The sequence below is a fragment of the Bos mutus genome, chromosome 1, assembly GCF_027580195.1.
Source record: "Bos mutus isolate GX-2022 chromosome 1, NWIPB_WYAK_1.1, whole genome shotgun sequence".
NCBI classification, from domain to species: domain Eukaryota; kingdom Metazoa; phylum Chordata; class Mammalia; order Artiodactyla; family Bovidae; genus Bos; species Bos mutus.
The window spans coordinates 109,676,171-109,695,914 of record NC_091617.1 but is presented as its reverse complement, the minus strand read 5'-3'; the positions used below and the strand labels follow the sequence as shown (position 1 = coordinate 109,695,914).

Here is a 19,744-nt window from a genome sequence, read left to right as displayed (position 1 = left end):
TAGTTCAATCCAAGGGCTGATGGGGAGGGTCTTACCCTCAGGGTAGATCCTTCCTGCTACTAAACCCCACCCCTGCCTGGGCCCAGGAAGATACATAGATTGACTTGTCTCCCACCCACATTACTATGGTGGTTACTCATCACTGTGAAACATGTTTTTGCCTCATCCTGTTCTCAATAGCAATCACTCTTCTTTTCCTTACTCACCTTGGCCTTTTATATTTAGTTATAAAATGAACCTCCAAAGTAACCCATTAGATTTTCTCTTTATCCTCTTCCCTTTGTTTTATAAATGTTTTCTAACAGATAGGTATGGGACTTATGAAACAATCACAGAAAACTTGAATCAAGCTAATACAAACAACATGGGAGGTTAATGGTTTATATTGTTAAATGGTGTAGAGACAGAACTTTAAGCCAAGCTTGATCCAGCAGTAAAATGGTGACATCTGGGGCCTAGTTTAATTCAGTTTCTCTATTCTGCCCTCCACAGTATTTGCTTTATTTCAAGGCTGATCCCCGTTATGACCCTAATATGACTGCCAATTACTTCAGTGTTCTTGTCTACCAGGAAAAACAGAATGACTTTTTTCCCCAGAAAATGCCTCAAGATTCACTTTGATTGGATGAGCTTAGATCACATGCCCTCTTTGAATAAATCTCTGTGGCTGGGGGAGGGAATGCATTGAATAGTTTAACCTGACTCACATTCTCTATTCCTGGGACTGGAAGATTAAGTTTTTCCAGAGCCTAATGAATCTCCAGATATTTTCTGGGCTGCTAAGGAAGTAAATAGGGAGAAATGGACCTGAGGAGGACACTAACCAAAGACCACTGTAACAGGTTGGAAAGAGATACCGTCCCTATGTGAAAAGCTGCAGTGGCCAGATGCTTAAAGCTTTTCCATTTGAAAATTAGAACACATGCTGTTTAAACCAAATTTGATGTGTCTAATGTGATACAAATTGACTTTCATCAGTAGGCATGAAGAACAATCATTAACCTTTGAATTTTGTGATTTTTATAAAGCACTGAATTCTATACTTCAGTGCTCTCATGAGAGAAGCTTTTTTGTTTATGCATTTTAGCCATTTCCAACATTCTTAAAATTGAAACAGAGAATTTTTTTTTCCTTCTAGTGTAAAACTGAATAAGCAACAGCACACTGTGGGAAGTCAGTCTAGCCACAGCAAATCTGTACTTGTTTTTGTGAGAGAGGATGGGAAGAATGAATATTTGCCCTGTGGCATCAATTTCCTGTTTAATGTTCTCCAAGAGGCATTTGGAAAACGCCCAGCAACACAGATGTACGTAAATACCATACATAACTTGTTTTCATGAGTGGAAGGAGAAGTCTGTAAAATTATGACAAGGCTGATTTACCCTCACTGCCTGGTAGCTGGTGAGTCACTCTACCTTTTACTTAATAATTTGAAAGATGGATCATTCCAGAGTGTGGCAAGTATAGGAATAGCTTTGGCTTCTTAGCCCAAGTTCTTATTCATTCAGGGCCACTTAACATTCTGAAATTTGCATCTGCTTGTTCCTGCTGGAGGTTGCCTTCAGACTGCCTATAAAAAAAAAAAAAATTTATATATATATATATATATATATATATACATATATATATATATCATGACAGTTTTCTAAAAAACAAACAAAATAACCTGTCCCAAACAGGAACCCATCTGTAAGGTCTGCAGACACGAATCTGTTTTCAAACCACAGAAAAACATATGCACATACCACATAGTATCTCTCAAGGTGTGGGCAGATGTGTTCTCAGTTCTGTAGTGACAAATTACCCCAGACCGCTTACACACCATTTCTGAACAACTTATTTAAAAGGTCATGGCTTGGTTGTAAAAGTCTTATTTTTGTTTAAACAACTAACCTCTAGGGCTGCTACATAATTTAAGAACTTGACATAGAAAGGAAGATTCAGACATGAAGAATCCATCTTCTAACTTATCCTTTTGACTCATTTTCTCACACAAGGCAAGGTGAGAAATAATAGTTATGATCTATTTAGCATCTACATAGTTGGGTGCTTAGGAAGACTATGAGAGGAATGCCTTTATATATCTCAGTGTTAACTTTTCTTATTTCCTACTGTTTGTTCACATCTCCACATCTTAGACATGAGGAAACTAGCACTTACAGAAAATAAAGTATAGCCAAGGGTCTCCTGAGTGGAGTCAGTAGTCAAGCCCAGAAGCCCATACTCTATTCTCAAATTTAGAAATTATTAATTTAGGATTCATGGATGGGCTCCAGAAGATTCACAAGAATCTAAAATTAAATTTATAAATAAATATATATACATTTTTTTCCTCTGCGGAAAGCATCTAAAACTTTCCTCAGATTTATCAGCTGTATTTTCAGAGCCTGTCATAGTCTGGAATACAGTACACACGTAATTTAAATATTTGTTCAATGAACAATATGGGTACATGACACAAAAAAGCATTAGTACCACTGCTTGACCAATTATTTGATCTACAGTTTAACAGATTTGAATTTCCAGTACTACTGGCTGTTTGGATACCTAAATTTAGTTGATAATCCATTTGAAACTATTTGATATTTCTATAAAGAGATTAAACATTTTTAGAAGCTATTGTCTAAGGAGATGTTTTTTCTTAAATAGACCTGGCTAATGCAAAGGACTGGAAACTATTTAGACCACTCTAGAATAGAAATACAATCTGAGCCAAAAAGGCAAGCCACATTTGTGATTTTTAACTTTCTTAGCCACAGTCAAAAATATTAAAAAAAAAAAAAGAAAAAGGTAAAGTTAATTTTAATCATGCTTTAAGTCAATACATCCAAATTACTTTTATTTCAACCTGAAAGCAATGTGAAAAATTATTAATAAGATATTTTCCTTTTTTTCATACTAAGTCTTGGAGAGCCAGTGTGTACACTTACTTCAGACTGGCTTCATTTTTCATGCTCAGTGGCCACACTGGCTCCTGGCTGCTGTATTTAAGTGGTGCACATGAAGATCCAGGTAGTTGAAAGAAGCAGGCATTGTTGATGAAGCACGGAGGAAGGTAGGAAGAGAATGTGGCAGGTTTGGACATGTGGAAAGACACTTCCATAATCCAAGATACAGCAACGTTATGTTAGGTTGCCAGCTCATGTTGCCAAAATTGTAGCTTTGCAGGTGATTACTAAGACAGGTTCTAGAAAACAAAACAGTGCAAAATCCATCATTTCAACAGAAGTCTTTTCCTAGTCCAGCAGTCACCTTTTTTCTTGGTAACAACATGTAGATCCAGGGTACACATTTAGGGAAGATGTGATGCAGAGTGACTCAAGTTATGCCTAGTAATTATAATAATAATTTTGTTCTTTTGACCACACCTAGAGCAAAGGGTCTGTGAGTTTCACAGTACAGAGCTTAGGTTGTGTCCACTAACCAGGAGGAGCATTCCTCCATTTGACAGACCCAGGGAGGAGGCTGCGGAGCCCTGAGGTCACAGACTGCAAGAACAGACAGAGCCATAAAAGAGCCCAGGAAATTTTGTTCTGCACCCTACCCAAGCTTCATTCGTGTTCTTTTATGCGCTGTTTTGAGGTTGTCCTAAGGCTTTTCCACAGGGTGTGGTCTTAGTCTACTCTTCTATCTGCCTCTCCTAAGGCTGAGATTGAGCTCATTGAAATACCTTTTGCTCCTAGGTGGGCAGCTTGTGATCTCTAAACACATCCAGAAATTCTTTGTTGATATAAAGTATCTTTTAGAGCTACATTTCTTCTTCTAAATTGTTTAGTTACTCAACATGACAAGCATAATATTGTCTTTTTCCATAAAATACATAGAATCCATTTAGGAGCTTACAGTCTTGTTAGCATAGGTACCATACCTAGAATTCCCAAGAACTGAGACATTACCTGAATCCATGTTATCCCTGGTGTTATGGTTTTTTGTGGCGTTTTGTTTGTTTTGGGGATTTTTGACAGCTGGGCTGGTAGGATTTTAGTTCCCCAACCAAGATCAAACCTGGGCCTATGACAGTGAAAGCACCAATACTGGACCACCAGGGAATTCCCTCCCTGGCCTTCTGTTAAAAGCATTTGTTTCACGCAAGTGGTGGAAGATCTTTTAAATTTTAAAGGAAAAAAATACAAACAAACATATGAAGACATGTGCCACTTGAGGAATAGAGATACTGTTTGCTTGGGAACTTTCAATTTTAATATCATATGCTCCTGATAAACTATGAAACATTGGTAAGTTCAACTTATCAGAATGGAATGAAATCCCATGTCCATACAAATATTTGCTGGGTGAAATGCAGATGTAGTTGAACAAACTCTTTCCACCACCACTTGTCACCACTTGTCACCAATACCATCACTACCACCAGCACCACCACTACAGTTACCACCACCACCACCATACCTCTCCTTCCACTAACCTGCTTCAAGTGATTGGGGTAAAAGAGCCTAGGGAAAGAATGCTTCATGGGGAGTCACCTCTGTACTCAGGGCCATGTGCTCCCTCAAGTTACTGGGTCAGGGAGTGGTATGAATTGGAAAGAACAACATTTCTAAACCAATCCAAACACCAACTTCTTCCTCTATAACAACGGAAAGATATGTGCTGAAGTAGACATTGACTAGAGTAATAGAAGAGTCTAAGAAAGCAAATAACTAGGAGGGTAGAAATACATGTCAGAGATGACTGTGGCTGAAAACCCTGGGGGAGTAAAGAGACAGGAAGTTCTCAGGACTCAATTCATAATGGAGAGTGTCCAGGGGTGGAGGAGGGGATGGATAGGGGATGATGCATATTCCCTGCAATGGGTACAGCCTCAAAATACTGAGGCTGCTTCTACAAAGGGTTTATGAAAACCAGTCTCAGAACTGCAGTCACTACTCACCAGTGACCATTGATGCTGTGCTGGTTAATTTCTAAGTTTGTTTTTGTAGCAAAATAGTGCCTTGCTAACCTAGTTTACAAGCAGAAGCCAAAAGGAAGAAGCTCTTCAACACGTATGATCTGTTTCTTAATTCTCTGAGCCTTAGTGGCTTTACCTGCAAAATGGGAATGCATGCATGTGTGCTAAGTCTCTTCAGTCATGTTCGATTCTTTGAGACCTTAGGGACTGTAGCCCTCCAGGCTCCTCTGTCCATGGGGTTCTCCAGGCAAGAATACTTGAGTGTTCCTCCTCCAGGGAATCTTCCTGACTCAGGGATCGAATATGCATCTCCTGTGTCTCCTGCATTGGCAGGAGAGTTCTTTACCACTAGCACCACCTGGGAAGCCCAAAATGGGAATAATGCAGGATAAATTAGAAAATGCATAATTTATTACATAGGATCTTCAACACATATTAGGAATGATCGTGATAACAGGGACCTTATTTACTAAGAGAACGCTTGCTTTATCTCTACTATCTTTATCTCGAAACATCCCTAGGAAATAGATACTATCACCCCCATTTTATAAACAAGACTCAGCAAGGTTAAAATCACACAGATTGCAAAAGATTTCTTCTACTCTACTTTTCACTGTTGGGTGCAACTAGATTTCTTTAATATGTAAACTGTGTGATTTGCAATGGTTTAGACATCAGTGAAAGATGAAAATTATCCAAACCCAAATACAAATACATACAGAAAAACTCACTAATTTGGACCAACTAGGCCATTTTGAAGGAAATGTAGCTTTATTACTTTCAAGTACATACAGTAACCAGAAAAATGACTAACAAGTACTGGCAGTTAAGACCTAGATTTAGTAAATAGATAAAAATAATTAGCATATCCAAGAAGGTCTGGTCTTGCCTATACTTTGAATAGAATGCTTTATAAATAAAAGAAATCTCAAGTGCTGGAAGACAAATTACTTTCTTTGGTAAGTAAATGCTTCCTTTCAAATATTATTTATATTATTCATTTACTTATTAAGCCATGTTTTCATAGATAGTATAAAAGTACACACCAACTCAGTCCCTGTACACATGATAGAGGTTAAAATGGTCCAAATTAACTGCTGATATTTTCAATTAGCTTAACTTTTTTGTCTTTTAATTCTTTAGAATATAATGTTCCAAATAAATGTAAATTTCTAAAATATTTTTCAAATATTACAATTATTCAAACTTCATAAAAAAGACTTATTCTGGTATTAATATGAATGGCACAGTATCAACTATGTCTTTTGTTACTGTAGACATTTTGAGTAATGCAGTCTTTTCTCAAATGAAATATTTATGTCATTTATGAGTACTCTTTATATTAATAGTAGGAAATGGAAAAAATTAAGAAAGTGTTCAGAATATAGTCTTTGACAACCCTGGCAACAAATCTGCCCTCAGTAATAGAGTCAACACTTCTATTTACTTCAGTGTACCATATATGGCCCAATCTGGGTGTGGACTCTAATATCTATTGCTGTTAATCCATGGAAAATATTTTAGTGTGATGTCTTCCCCTTAAAAGTTAATGGATTGTTGCAGAAAGAATAAAGGGATTTATTAAATATGGTGGTCTTGAACTATGCCAAATATTTTGTGGTTTTGTGGGAATACAGCAAAGGTAATAATTGGTATTACAACAAATGAGGGTCTCAGCAAGTCCCAGCTGTTGAACACATGACCGTTACTTGGGAGGGCAAATAGCAATATTTTTTCACCTCTTGAGTACAATCTGCTCTTGATACACCCGCAGAACTACAATGAACTGTTAGTGGGAGCTACATACAGACAAAGAAGACTGAGAGACATTTCTTTCCTCCTGCCTATGTGAAACTTCATCTGGTTGATATCTGTCCAGAGTTAAATTTTCCATATCATATAAACTCTGTGTTAGTATTTTAATTACATTTGATATGATGTCTTTCTTTGTAAAAGCCAAACAAACATTTGTAATAAAGTTTTTATTAGGTAGTATTTGGTTTTTACTGCATATTTGTATATATAACTAAATTTAACATTCAACAAACAACTTTTAAGCATCTGCTTTATCTGAGCACTATAATCTGCATAAGCAAAGAAAAAGAACCAGGCACTATCCTTCAAGGCACTATAACTTCAAGTCTTGGTAGAGAGATAAGATACATTTATCTAGAATCCTCACATGCTAGTAAAGTAATGCTCAAAATTCTCCAAGCCAGGCTTCAGCAATACATGAACGATGAACTTCCAGATGTTCAAGCTGGTTTTAGAAAAGGCAGAGGAACCAGAGATCAAATTGCCAACAGTCACACAGAGTTGGACACAACTAAAGTGACTTAGCAGCAGCAGCAGCAGCTGGATCATTGAAAAGGCAAGAGCATTCCAGAAAAACATCTATTTCTGCTTTATTGACTATGCCAAAGCCTTTGACTGTGTGGATCACAATAAACTGTGGAAAATTCTGAAAGACATGGGAATACCAGACCACCTGACCTGCCTCTTGAGAAACCTGTATGCAGGTCAGGAAGCAACAGTTAGAACTGGACATGGAACAACAGACTGGTTCCAAATAGGAAAAGGAGTACATCAAGGCTGTATATTGTCACCCTGCTTATTTAACTTCTATGCAGAGTACATCATGAAAACGCTGGGCTGGAAGAAGTACAAGATGGAATCAAGATTTCTGGGAGAAATATCAATAACCTCAGATATGTAGATGACACCACCCTTATGGCAGAAAGTGAAGAGTAACTCAAAAGCCTCTTGATGAAAGTGAAAGAGGAGAGTGAAAAGGTTGGCTTAAAGCTCAACATTCAGAAAACGAAGATCATGGCATCTGGTCCCATCACTTCATGGGAAATAGATGGGGAAACAGTGAAAACAGTGTCAGACTTTATTATTTTGGGCTCCAAAATCACTACAGATGGTGACTGCAGCCATGAAATTAAAAGACGCTTACTCCTTGGAAGGAAAGTTATGACCAACCTAGATAGCATATTCAAAAGCAGAGACATTACTTTGCCAACAAAGGTCTGTCTAGTCAAGGCTGTGGATTTTCCAGTGGTCATGTATGGATGTGAGAGTTGAACTGTGAAGAAGGCTGAGCACCGAAGAATTGATGCTTTTGAACTGTGGTGTTGGAGAAGACTCTTGAGAGTCCCTTGGACTGCAAGGAGATCCAACCAGTCCATCCTAAAGGAGATCAGCCCTGGGATTTCTTTGGAAGGAATGATGCTAAAGCTGAAACTCCAATACTTTGGCCACCTCATGTGAAGAGCTGACTCATTGGAAAAGACCCTGATGCTGGGAGGGATTGGGGGCAGGAGGAGAAGGGGATGACAGAGGATGAGATGGCTGGATGGCATCACCAACTCAATGGACATGAGTTTGAGTGAACTCCAGGAGTTGGTGATGGACAGGGAGACCTGGCGTGCTGCAGTTCATGGGGTCGTAAAGAGTCAGACACGACTGATCGACTGAACTAAACTGAACTGATAGATATATAGAGTTAGAAGGGACCTCAGAGTTGATACAATCTTGGGGTTATATATTCAAACTCTTAACAGAGAGTTAGCATAAACAAATGAAGTGAAGTACCAGGCAACTAGGGCACCATGTCACATCAGAGAGTTCCTACCCTGTGTTAAGGGACAGTCACTTTTCCTTCTCAGTGGATTTGTTCCCATGTAGAAATGTAGGCTTCTTATTGCCCCATCTGTTGATTTCTTTTTCTTCTTTTTTGTCCAGAGAGGGTAGAATTCCAAGTTCTGCAAAAATTTCCCAGTTTTTTAACATTGCCAACTAATTTGAATTTTCCTCAGGCCAGATGAAACACATGTGTGTGTCTCATTCAACCTGTAGGCTGCCATTTTGTTCTAGACTAGACTAACACTTCTGTTCTAGACTAACTGTTCCATTTTATAGATGTGGGAAGTAGCCTGTTCAAAGTGGCCTGAAATTGTTCTCTAGGACTTCCAGTCTAAAGCTTCCATCACTTAACTACACCTTCTTTCAACAGGAAAACAATTTTAGATGACTTCAAAAAGCACACACACACACACACACACAAATTGCAGTTACAAAGCAACACATTGATCTATTTTTTTAAAGCACAAGATGATACGAAAACCATGGGGTGAATTTATGGGAGAGAAGCAATAGAATGCTCACATTAGGAAGAATTTAAGAAGGGTTTTTGCAAGCGGCGGCACTTGTGCTAGATCTTGAAAGTTAATGAAAATTGAAAAGTTAAATTGCTCAGTCGTGTCCAACTCTTTGTGACCCCATGGACTGTAGCCTACCAGGCTTCTCCGTTTACGAGATTCTCCGTCCATGGGATTCTCAAGGCAAGAATACTAGAGAGTGGGTTACCGTTTCCTTCTCCAGGGGATCTTCCCGACCCAGGGATCAAACCCGGGTCTCCCACATTGGAGGCAGATGCTTTAACCTCTGAGCCACCAGGGAAGCCCACTAGATTTTGAAGGAAGTGATTAATACAAATTCATAAGAAGGAACAATAGGGGAATTCAGTAGAAGGGAACATAATAAAGAAAATTCTTGATTATGAATTTGTAAATGGACAGGCAAGACAGCACAGAGAATGGCTTGATTTAATTAGGGGGTAAAAATCATGTCACTATCATTCACTCAAGAAATATTTCCTGAGCTGCAACTGTGTGCTAGGCACTGTTCTAAGCCCTGCAGTAAACAAGAGAGCCAAGGTCCTGGTTTTTTGTGGACTGGTTTTTCCAATGGCACAGACAGGTGATAAACAAGTGAAAAATGATATAAAGTACTATGAATAAAATAAAACTAAACAAGGTGACAGTAGCAGCAGAGAATGCACATTCGATGGGATGATCAGGGAAGACTTCTCCGAGGAATCAGCAGTTGCTGACTGAGTCCCAAATGATGAGAAAAAGCCAGTCATACAGTGATCTGAGAACTTTCACATCAGAGGGAAAAGCTAGTGTAAAGCGCTTTGGGCAAGAAGGAACAGAAAGAAACAAGCGACCTGTGGCAAGCACAGTAGGAAACAAGGTCAGAAAGATAGGCAGACACTTTATTAGGCCTTGGTAAGCAGTCTGGAGTGAAATGAGGTTTCCCATAGAGAAGCAGCATAATTTGATTATAAATGCTCAATTTTCAACAAGAAAGTAGCATAATTTGATAAGAAAAGGAGGTAGATAATGGAACTCTTAAATGGAAGCTGATAAAATGCAGTTAATTTTAGGGAATTGCTGAAGATTCCAGTGGGCAGAACAAGGATGAAAATGGTAGCTGAAGAGTCTGTTCTGCCTCCTGACTGCAGACTGGGTTGGGGTCAGGGGCTCTGGGTAGAGACTGTTGGACAATCCAGGCATAAGGAGGATTAGGATTCATTCAGGAGTGGTGGAAATGAAGGGGAGGAAGCAGTTATCACGAACTCTAAACAGAACAAATTGAGACAAATCAGAACAACCAGATGAGAAAAACTGTTGTGAGGGACTCTCAAGTGTCAGAGTTGAAGTGGCCTTGGTGATTAAGAAGGGAGAGAATTCTATCAAGATACTAACTCTTAGGGGATCATGAGACATCTATTATAAACAACAAAAAATATAAAATGAAAGAGGCTTTGGAGGTGACAGAGCAGGGCAGGAGAGAGGTTTGGAACTACTCTTTGTCTCAATAGAAATTGAGGCTAATAGACAAGCAGAACTCCCAGGAGGTAGTATAAAGAAGAGAAACAGATTTAAAAAACCTCAATCCTGATTTTATCCATAGTAAGGTTGAGAATACAGTGTAACTAGGTGTTTGTTCTTCTTTTTTAATTGATCTGCTCAACCAAGGACAAAAGCACAAAGCCCATCTGTCAACCAGGGTATGGGGAAAAAATAGTGTGCTAGAAACACGTAGCTATTCTAATCAATGTATTAATAATAAACACTAATATGTTTTACTATAAAAAAGTGTTATTTGGAGCAAAATTTAAAGGAATGTAAAACAGACTCATATGGCTTCTCTCTCATTTTCACTTACTATTGATGATTGGGCTTCCCTCATAGCTCAGTCGGTAAATAATCTGCCGGCAATACAGGAAACCTGGGTTAAAGTCCTAAGTCAGGAAGATCCCCTTGAGAAGGAAATGGCAACCCACTCCAGTATTCTTGCCTGGAGAATTCCATGGACAGAGGAGCATGTCAGGCTACAGTCCATGGGGTTGCAAGAGTTGGACACAACTTAGCGACTAAATCACCACCACATTGATGATTTCTTAATATTTGAATGTAAACCTGAGAGTTTTCCTAGAATCTTCAGCCTCTCTATACAGTCTGGGAAGGTTGATAGTCCTGAACTGGAAAGCTCTGAGTTTGAAAACAAAACAAAACAAAATTTTAGGCAGACTTTTAAACCAGCTCTTTACTCTTAATATAGCAAAGCACTGATTCTATATTTTAAGAAAAAAATTTTAAAACATTTATACCCACAAATATTTATCAGTACCTATGTACAAGAATGAAGAAGATATGGTCCCTGTTCTCATGGAGTTTACAATTTTATCAACAACAAAGAAGTTTGGTAAGATCTTTACAGTTAGAGGAATAACTTTTAGCAGAGCAGAGAGAGTTAAAAGAATAAGCAGTTGATTGTTTTCTAGGAAGAACCATGGCTATTGTCAGTTCCCTTTAAGAAGAATCAAGTTCATAATATGAGTACAGAGGAAAAGATCAAGTACCTATTTTCCCATTAAAAATGCCAAATTATGCCTGCCTCAGAAAAATTCTCATAAATTTTGCTTGGCCAGTGAGGAAAATTCTAGAAGATTTCCTTCAATTATTTTTAACAATGCATTCAAATTTCATTGTTTTGATTTTGAGGAAAATCGCTACTGCTTTTGTAGCCATTAACATGTTCATCAATGCTTGTCATGAAGAATTCAAACACTGAACATAGTACAAATATGAACACGAAAAAAATCATTCCACTTTCCACTACTTCATAATGACTTCATCATGATTATGAGTAGAAAAACATTATCTGGGTGCAGATAGAAAGATCAATTAGAAGGGTAAAAAGGAGGAGGGAGATAGAGAGCTATAACACTTTTATATAAATTAGGTTCTGTGTTGCTATTTTCAATAAAATATATTACATTTAATTGTATCTGAATTTCAACTGGGAGAAAAGGAAAACAAAAAGGTAAAAGTAGAAGAGAAAAAAAGGTGGAATAAAGTGTGAGAAAACACCACCAACCACTGAACTCTGGCCTCTGGTGCCATGGCACTCTATACTAGGTGTACTAATCTGTGACTTAGTAGAGATTTATTAGCTTTACTTACGTTAAGGTACACGTTTAACACTTTCATGTATTACCCTTAACGTTTCGTGTTTAATCCAATTTGGTTGTAACATATGAGATAGCTTTCTATCATGAGAACATATTTTTCTACTGATATACTCTGAAATCTAACAAAGATACGTAGAATAGAAGGTCTTCTACATGGTTTCGATATGTGTGGATTTCAGCTATTACACATTAATTAATAATACTAGGCCCTCAATAACACAGTTCAAATCTTACTCGGCATGCTCTATGGTATATTAACTGTAAGTGCATAAAGTACAAACTTTGTTCCTAACACTTCAGTGCACCAATCACTATGTAAATAACAGATGTACATCATGATCCATGACTAATCACATCACTTCCTCCAAAGCCTGTATGGTCACCTTGCATCTGTTATTCAGTTCACCCAGATTTTTTTCTTATCACAGAGATAGTAAAGTGTGCAGTTGCCCTGCTTCCTTGTCTCCGAGAGATAAACCTCTGTGACATTTTACAGAAATGGTTAATCAAAAGAGGGAATTGATCAACAATGAGGAAAGTGCAGCCAAGTACAGAAAGAGATAATGCTGGAAGTAAAATCTGAATCCAGTGTGAATGGAATTATAGAAGAAATAACAGACTGTGGTGATGTTGGCATTGCTGCAGTGTGAGCCCTTCTCCATGTGCAGCCAGAGGCACCTAGTGAACAAACTAATGACATTAAAGAGGAAAGTGGTTGTGATGAAAAGGGTGACGAAGTCCCAGAGGAAGTGAATCCAGGAAAAGACGTCATATTAAAAAAGCTCTTGGATACATTTCACAACAGTGAACATGCAAGGGATAAAATGTTGGAAGCTCATCCAAACTTATACAGAAATGATAATTTTGCCAATGCATGGAAAAGATTTATAGCAAGTTATATGATAAGACTATAAGTACAGTTGAAACTACTCTTGATGTGGCTTTCACAAAGAAATAAAATACTTTAATCCTCAATATTTCTAATGCTTTATAGTTTACAGACTGTATTTACTACTTTTTTCTTTTTCCTATACATTTAAGAGGAGACTTGAGGATTTTTAATGTTTTCAGAGAAAATTTTAAATGTCTTGGAATAATCATAATATTTCCCATTGATTAAGAAGATCACTTGGCACGGCTTCAGCTTGCATAGTCATTTTTACGTTCTACACTCGAAGCAAGGTGAGATCTGTCTGTACTTAATTATCCTGTGCAAATTAGTACTTAAATATAATCTGTCCCCATTTTTGTATCTCGACTTCTCAAATTAATTTGAAACTGCTTAATTTCAGATATGGAGAAGGCAATGGCACCCCACTCCAGTACTCTTCCCTGGAAAATCCCATGGACGGAGGAGCCAGGTAGGCTGCAGTCCATGGGGTCGCTGAGAGTTGGACACGACTGAGCAACTTCACTTTCACTTTTCACTTTCATGCATTGAGAAGGAAATGGCAACTCACTCCAGTGTTCTTGCCTGGAGAATCCCAGGGACGGGGGAGCCTGGTGGGCTACCATCTACGGGGTCGCACAGAGTCGGACACGACTGAAGCGACTTAGCAGCAGCAGCAATTTCAGATATAAGGCAAGCCCTCTTACTCCTACATTGCCTATTCCACCTAGCATAGCACTGAATATTTGGTAACTGCTGAAACAGCACTATGTTTATGCCCAAGTCTATGCCACAACCAGTAATGCTGAAGAAGCTGAAGTTGAATGGTTCTATGAAGACCTACAAGACCTTTTAGAACTAACACCCAAAAAAGATGTCCTTTTCATTATAGGGGACTGGAATGCAAAAGTAGGAAGTCAAGAAACACCTGGAGTAACAGGCAAATTTGGCCTTGGTATACAGAATGAAGCAGGGCAAAGACTAATAGAGTTTTGCCAAGAAAATGCGCTGGTCATAACAAACACCCTCTTTCAACAACACAAGAGAAGACTCTATACGTGGAAATCACCAGATGGTCAACACCGAAATCAGACTGATTATATTTTTGCAGCCAAAGATGGAGAAGCTCTATACAGTCAGCAAAAACAAGACTGGGAGCTGATTGTGACTCAGATCATGAACTCCTTATTGCCAAATTCAGACTTAAATTGAAGAAAGTAGGGAAAACCACTAGACCATTCAGGTATGACCTAAATTAAATCCCTTATGATTATACAGTGGAAGTGAGAAATAGATTTAAGGGCCTAGATCTGATAGAGTGCCTGATGAACTATGGAATGAGGTTCGTGACATTGTACAGGAGACAGGGATCAAGACCATCCCCATGGAAAAGAAATGCAAAAAAACAAAATGGCTGTCTGGGGAGGCGTTACAAATAGCTGTGAAAAGAAGAGAAGCGAAAAGCAAAGGAGAAAAGGAAAGATACAAACATCTGAATGCAGAGTTCCAAAGAATAGCAAGAAGAGATAAGAAAGCCTTCCTCAGCGATCAGTTCAAAGAAATAGAGGAAAACAACAGAATGGGAAAGACTAGAGATCTCTTCAAGAAAATTAGAGATACCAAGGGGACATTTCATGCAAAGATGGGCTCAATAAAGGACAGAAATGGTATGGACCTAACAGAAGCAGAAGATATTAAGAAGAGATGGCAAGAATACACAGAAGAACTGTACAAAAAAAGATCTTCACGATCCAGATAATTACGATGGTGTGATCACTCACCTAGAGCCAGACGTCCTGGAATGTGAAGTCAAGTGGGCCTTAGAAAACACCTCTATGAACAAAGCTAGTGGAGGTGATGGAATTCCAGTTGAGCTATTCCCAATCCTGAAAGATGATGCTGTGAAAGTGCTGTACTCAATATGCCAGCAAATTTGGAAAACTCAGCAGTGGCAACAGGACTGGAAAAAGGTCAGTTCTCATTCCAATCCCAAAGAAAGGCAATGCCAAAGAGTGCTCAAACTACCGACAATTGCACTCATCTCAATTCGCACTAGTAAAGTAATGCTCAAAATTCTCCAAGCCAGGCTTCAGCAATATGTGAACCATGAACTTCCTGATGTTCAAGCTGGTTTTTAGCAAAGGCAGAGGAACCAGAGATCAAATTGCCAACATCTGCTGGATCATGGAAAAAGCAAGAGAGTTCCAGAAAAACATCTATTTCTGCTTTATTGACTATGCCAAAGCCTTTGACTGTGTGGATCACAAGAAATTGTGGAAAATTCTGAAAGACATGGGAATACCAGACCACCTGACCTGCCTCTTGAGAAACCTGTATGCAGGTCAGGAAGCAACAGTTAGAACTGGACATGGAACAACAGACTGGTTCCAAATAGGAAAAGGAGTACATCAAGGCTGTATATTGTCACCCTGCTTATTTAACTTCTATGCAGAGTACATCATGAGAAACGCTGGGCTGAAAGAAGCACAAGCTGGAATCAAGATTTCTGGGAGAAATATCAATAACCTCAGATATGCAGATGACACCACCCTCATGGCAAAAAGTGAAGAGTAACTAAAAAGCCTCTTGATGAAAGTGAAAGTGGAGAGTGAAAAAGTTGGCTTAAAGCTCAACATTCAGAAAACAAATATCATGGCATCTGATCCCATCACTTCATGGGAAATGATGGGGAACCAGTGAAAACAGTGTCAGATTTTATTTTTTTGGGCTCCAAAATCACTGCAGATGGTGACTGCAGCCATGAAATTAAAAGACGCTTACTCTTTGGAAGGAAAGTTATGACCAACCTAGATAGCATATTCAGAAGCAGAGACATTACTTTGCCAACAAAGGTTCGGCTAGTGAAGGCTATGGTTTTTCCTGTGGTCATGTATGGATGTGAGAGTTGGACTGTGAAGAAAGCTGAGCTCCAGAGAATTGATGCTTTTGAACTGTGGTGTTGGAGAAGACTCTTGAGAGTCCCTTGGACTGCAAGGAGATCCAACCAGTCCATTCTGAAGGAGATCAGCCTTGGGTGTTCTTTGGAAAGAATGATGCTGAGGCTGAAACTCCAGTACTTTGGCCACCTCATGCGAAGAGTTGACTCATTGGAAAAGACTCTGATGCTGGGAGGGATTGGGGGCAAGAGGAGAAGGGGACGACAGAGGATGAGATGGCTGGATGGCATCACCAACTCGATGGACGTGAGTCTGGGTGAACTCCAGGAGTTGGTGATGGACAGGGAGGCCTGGCGTGCTGCGATTCATGGGGTTGCAAAGAGTCAGACACGACTAAGTGACTGAACTGAACTGAACTGAAACAGCACTTATTGGTTTACTAAATAGCTACTCTTAGGGTGAACGAATGAGAGGATTTTATAAAATGTAAAGCCATAATAATAAACATTATTCCTTTCATGAGAGTGTAAGATTTACCCATTTTCCACTGTTAGAATAACAAAGTATGGCTCCCAAGATTGTATGCTCCTAGCTCACAGGTACAGTATTCTTTTGAATGATGGTCTTTGGATTTGCTTTGTATATTATCTGTGTAAAATCCACAGGTAGCCCTGATATCTATCCCTAGCACCTAGAACAATGCCTACCTTACCAAAGGCACATGATAAACATTTGTCATATGAATGTAATTAGTAATAATCACTAGGGCTGTGCATACACTACTTTGTGCCAGATGTTTTATACATATTATCTTACATCATCCTTACCAATCCTATGGTCACCATTTTATAGATGGAAAAAAACTTGGCTCAGAGAGATTATGTGACTCACCCAGCAAGGGTCTACTAGAGTTGGAATGCAAATATAGGGCTGTTTGATACTAATTCCACTACACTAATAATATAGTGACATTAGTGACATCAAATGATATGAAAATGGATTAGAGAGAAAGAGATGATGCAATTTAAAATCTCTTCAAATTCATTTCCTTTTATCCCAGGCCTATTTTGACAAGGGGAGAACTTATCATCAAATTTATTTTTGCACAATTTTCTATTTATAATTTCCTTTGTGACATTCCTTTTCTAAAAACCAATTTTTAAAAAGAAACACAAAAATTTCCTATAATATTAGCTTAAAGCAGAAATGATTATTTAGAACAGTCTCTATGTCAGTTTATGAAGCTCTCTCCATATATGTGTGTGTGTGTCTATGTCTGTATCACCTTATACATTTTCAAACGTGAACAAAAGTTCATGTTTTAAAAAATCATTTCAGACTTCCCTGGTGGCCCAGTGGCTAAGATTCTGAGGTTCCAATGCAGGTGGCCTGAGTTCAATCCCTGGAATCCCTGCCTAGGGAACTAGATCCCACATGCTAAATTCTGCATCCTGCAACTAAAAAAAAAAGATGCTGCAATGAAGACTGAAGACCCTGTGTGCTGTAACTAAGACTGGTACAGCCAAATAAATTTAAAAAAAAAATTTTTTTTTAATCACTTTGTTTTCTGCTTTGATACTTCCCTACACAAACATTTTATAGGTACTTCATGGCTAATAAACTAGCAATTGCCAGAGAAGATGCATCACTGTAGTAGCACACACTACATAAATTTCTATTAATTTGCCATTCTAGTAGCGGCACCTCAGATCAACCACAGCAGGCTCTTCATGGGAAGGGTCAGCAGGCACATGAAACCTGAAAAGGCCATCATGGGCCATCAGAAACTGTGATAAACCTGGGCAAACCCACTATTATTGGTGGAGGTTATTTATCACTGTCAACCCAGCAAATGTCCCTGCTTCAAACTTGAGTTAGTCTGAATTCACTGTTGAACAGAATATGGCTTACTATCTAATTTCTCTCCATCCCCTCTCTGTGTTTGTCTTTTCTCTTTTTCCTGCTTTCTCTCCTGATGGTATCCCCTGCTGCTCCATCCCTTTTCTCTCCTAAGATTCTTTGCTAAAACTGCTTTTTAAAATTAAGCTTTTGTTCTTTGGTATTTTTTCTACTTTTAGACTTCTTACTGTGTGCCTTACAATGCTCTTTCCTGGCCATTTACTTTGTCCTCCTTCAAATCTTCATAGTTGTCTTCTTCTCTCTTTAAACTAGATCTGTTGCCTGAGCATTTAGTAAATGCTCTATTAGGGTAGTAGCTTGTGCTCAGGACCAGAAACAAACAGTTCTATCAGTGGTGGCCAGTTAGTGGGACTTTCCCTTCAATATTCTCTCTCAAATATCTCACTCTCCTTGGGACTTAAACTATATCCCCTCTGTAGAGATTCATTTATGGGGCATGACTATGTGCTAAGCCTATAGATATGATAGTAAACAGAACAAACAATTTCCTACCTTCACTGAGCTTTCATTTTAGTGGGGATGACATTGAACAAAACATCAGCTCAGTTCAGTTCAATCGCTCAGTGGTATCCGACTCTTTGCAACCCCATAGACTGCAGCACGCCCAGGCCTCCCTGTCCATCACCAACTCCAGGATAAACAATATAGATTTTGGTAGGTAACTGCAATCATAGAGGAGGAAAAACTCTTCCTCTACTGTCTTACGATCTGTAGCTTGGACCTGTCTGACAAATGACAGATTAAGCGCAGAAAAGCATACACATTTTATCTGATGTTCATATTTTTATATGGTATGGGGGCTTTAAAGAGGAAAGAGGTAAAACCGTAAAGAAGCGGTGAGACATGGGGGCTTATACACCATTTTAACAAAGAGTGATAAATTGTGGAAAAGTAACTAGAAAAGGAAAGGGTTTAGGTTTCTAGAGGTAGTAAATTGTGAAAATGTGACTAGGAAAAATATGAGAGGACCTAATGGAAGGGAAAGGTTATTATAATAAGATTTATTTGTGCAGATTCATCTTGGTATCAATTCATCTCCAGATAAGAATGTTTTATTTTTCTTGATACCAGGGTGAGATCTTTTTCACTGGAAATTTATGCCATGCTTTTAGGTAGAAAGGGTGAAGAGCAGAGAACCCTTGCTGCCTCTGCTGTTTCTCAATTGTCTTCAGCTCAAAATAATAAATAAACATAAAAGCAGTGTGTTTGGAGGTGCATGTTCTGAATCTCTGTGAAGGCAATAACTGGGTACTGTGATGGGGTAGAGATGCATTGCTTCAGAGATAGGGTGGTTACAGAAGGTTTTTCTTAGGAATTGACATTTGCTCTGAGAATTGAAAGCTGGTATCTTGGATAGTCAAGTGAAGATCCCAAGAAAGAAGTTTGCAGATAGAGGGAACAGCATCACTGCCCTGTGGCAGCAATGAGCCACAGAGACAGCCCTGCTAAAGAACAGAAAGGTAGCCAGAGGGGCAGAGGAAGGTGAGCAAGGGTGAGCATGGAGGAGATGAGGTCAGGGAATCATCAGGGGCTGGATCCTGTGAGGCCTTTCAGAGCCATGGGAAGGAATTTGGATTCCATTTTGAATGCCATGGGGACCTCTGGAAGATTTACACTTGAGAGTGACAAAAGCCAGTGTACTTAAAGCTACACAGAATATGTGTGGAAAGCAGATTTTAGGAGGTAGGATGGTGAAAACAGGAAGTCTGTCTGGGAGGTGAATGCAGTAATCCAGGCAAGAGATGGTGATGGCTTGGACAAGATGGTAGCAGTAGCAACGGAAAAGTATATAGATTTAGAATACA

The 19,744-nt window shown here is 38.8% G+C and overlaps 1 long non-coding RNA gene across 1 annotated transcript in view; it reads right to left on the bottom strand.

Moving 5' to 3' along the window:
* Positions 1–270: 270 nt before the first annotated feature.
* Positions 271–19,744, bottom strand: part of LOC138990714 (uncharacterized) — a 49,774-nt gene continuing 30,300 nt past the window's right edge. The window contains exons 4-6 of the long non-coding RNA XR_011466803.1: positions 5,043–5,264; positions 2,931–3,187; positions 271–1,570 (exon numbers count right to left, since the gene is read on the bottom strand). This is a non-coding gene — a long non-coding RNA (uncharacterized lncRNA). The remainder of the gene's footprint in view (positions 1,571–2,930; positions 3,188–5,042; positions 5,265–19,744) is intronic.